This window comes from Mirounga leonina, unplaced genomic scaffold (genome assembly GCF_011800145.1).
Source record: "Mirounga leonina isolate KUSES-001 unplaced genomic scaffold, KU_Mleo_1.0 Mir_173, whole genome shotgun sequence".
NCBI classification, from domain to species: Eukaryota; Metazoa; Chordata; class Mammalia; order Carnivora; family Phocidae; genus Mirounga; species Mirounga leonina.
The window spans coordinates 72,059,751-72,062,027 of record NW_023270447.1 but is presented as its reverse complement, the minus strand read 5'-3'; the positions used below and the strand labels follow the sequence as shown (position 1 = coordinate 72,062,027).

Sequence of the window (2,277 nt, the reverse complement as noted above, 5' to 3'; positions counted from 1 at the left end):
AAATGATGTTGAACATCTTTTTATATGCCCACTTGACACCTGTATATCTTCTTTGGTGGAGTATCTGTTCAGATCTTTTGCTCATTTTTTTAACTGGGCTGTTTGTTTTTTTATTGTTGAATTTTCAGAGTTCCTTGTGTATTTTGGATACAAATTCTTTACCAGCTATGAGTTTTGCAAATATTTTCTCCCAATGTCTGCCTCATATTTTCATTTTTTTTAAAACAGTGTCTTCCTCGCAGCAAGATCTTTCAATTTTAGTACATTTCAACTTGTCAATTGTTTTCCATGTAAGGTGATTTTGGTGTTGTATCTATAAACTTGTAGCCAAACCCAAGGTTCCCTAATTTTTCTCCTGTGTTTTCTTCTAGAAATTTTATAGTTTTGCATTTTATAGGTAGGTTTATGACCAAGTTTGAGACAATTTTGTGAAAGATATAAAGTCTGTGTCTGTTTTTTTTTGTTTGTTTTTTACATATGGATGTCTAAATGTTCCAGCACCATTTGTTGAAAAGACTACACTTTATCCATTGATTTGTTTTGCTCCTTTGCAAAAATCAGTCAGCTGTATTTATATGGGTCTATTTCTGGGCTCTCTGTTCTATTCCACTGATCTATGTGTCTAACTTTCGCTGTCTTACTGTAACTTTATTGTTAGTCCTGAAATAAGATAGCATGAGTCCTCCAAATTTGTTCTTTTTTTTTTCTTATTATAATCTTAAGTACTGTGACAATTGTTTATTATAAAGGTGAAACCTGATCCTCACGATAGGCTTATTGGTAGGATTTCTGGTAGTGTGCATGGGCACCAGGACCACCAAACTTCTTGGATTTGCAGTGCCATGGAACAGCTACCAGTAAGGTCTGGTTGTCCTGGATGAGGATGTCTTTGATCTCCTTCTTGGAAAACTCATCCATGTATTTCTGATAATAGCCACCAGGGCTTTGGAGATGGACTGGCGGATTGTGTAAATTTGAGCCTCATGACCACCACCCTTCACTCGGTCTCGGATATCCACCTCAGCAAATCGCTCCTTGCCTAGAAACAGAACATCCAGTAGCCTCTATTGTAGTGTGCGTGGCTCGATCATCTCCAGGGGCCGCCCATTCATCTTCATGAGGCCGTTGCCCGGTTTGCAGTGCGCCACCGCTGTGGCCGTCTTCTTGCGTCTGAGGACCTGCACGGACTGTTGGTAGACCAGAGCTCCTCACCAGGTTGAGCCACAACCAGAAAAATATATTCTTCTTTTTCACTATTGTATTGGCTATTCTAGATCCTTTGCCCTTCCATATGCATTTCAGAAACAGTTTGCCAATACCTGCGAACTAACTTACTGGGATTTTCATTGGTATTGCATTGAGTCTGTGTATCAAGTTGGGAAAAGTCAACATCTTAGCAGTATTGGGCCTTTTAATCCATGAACATGGACTATCTCCTTTGCTTAGATTTAAAAAATTCTTTTTTCATATTTTAAACTTTTCTGTACACAGATCCTATACATATTTTGTTAGATTTTTTTTTAAAGATTTTATTTATTTTATTTATTTGAGAGAGAGAATGAGAGAGAGAGAGCAGGAGAGGGGGGAGGGTCAGAGGGAGAAGCAGACTCCCTGCCGAGCAGGGAGCCCGATGCGGGACTCGATCCAGGGACTCCAGGATCATGACCTGAGCCGAAGGCAGTCGCTTAACCAACTGAGCCACCCAGGCGCCCTATTTTGTTAGATTTATACCTAAAGTATTTCATTTTTTTTTTGGTGCTGTTGTGAATGGTATAGAATACTTTTTTTTTTTTCAAATTCTGATTATTCCTTGATGGTATATGGGAAAGCAATAAATGTTTGTATATTGACCTTGTATCCTATGGTCCTGCTGTACTAATTAGTTCTAATAGGGTTTTGCAGAATTTGGGGGAGAGGTTTCTATAGAAAATCATGCCATCTGTGAATAATATATTTTTATTTCTCTTTCTTGTCTCATTGCACTAGCTACATCTTCCAGTATGATGTTGAATAGGAGTAGTAAGAAAGGATTTCTTTGCCTTATTCTTGATCTTAGTCTCACCAGTAAGTATGATGTTAGCTGTAGGGTTTTTGGTAGATGTTCTTTATTGAGTTGAGGAAGTTTCCTCTAATTCAAGTTTGTTAAGAGTTTTTCCTTTTCCTTCCTTCTTTCCCCCTCCCTCCCTCTCTCCCCCCTCCCTCTTTTCTTTCTTTCTTTCTTTCTTTCTTTCTTTCTTTCTTTCTTTCTTTCTTTCTTTCTTTCTTTCTTTCTTTCTT

The 2,277-nt window shown here is 38.2% G+C and overlaps 1 pseudogene; it reads right to left on the bottom strand.

Annotated features, from left to right (window-relative positions):
• Positions 1-774: 774 nt before the first annotated feature.
• On the bottom strand, positions 775-1,392 carry LOC118019620 (annotated as a pseudogene).
• Positions 1,393-2,277: the final 885 nt, after the last annotated feature.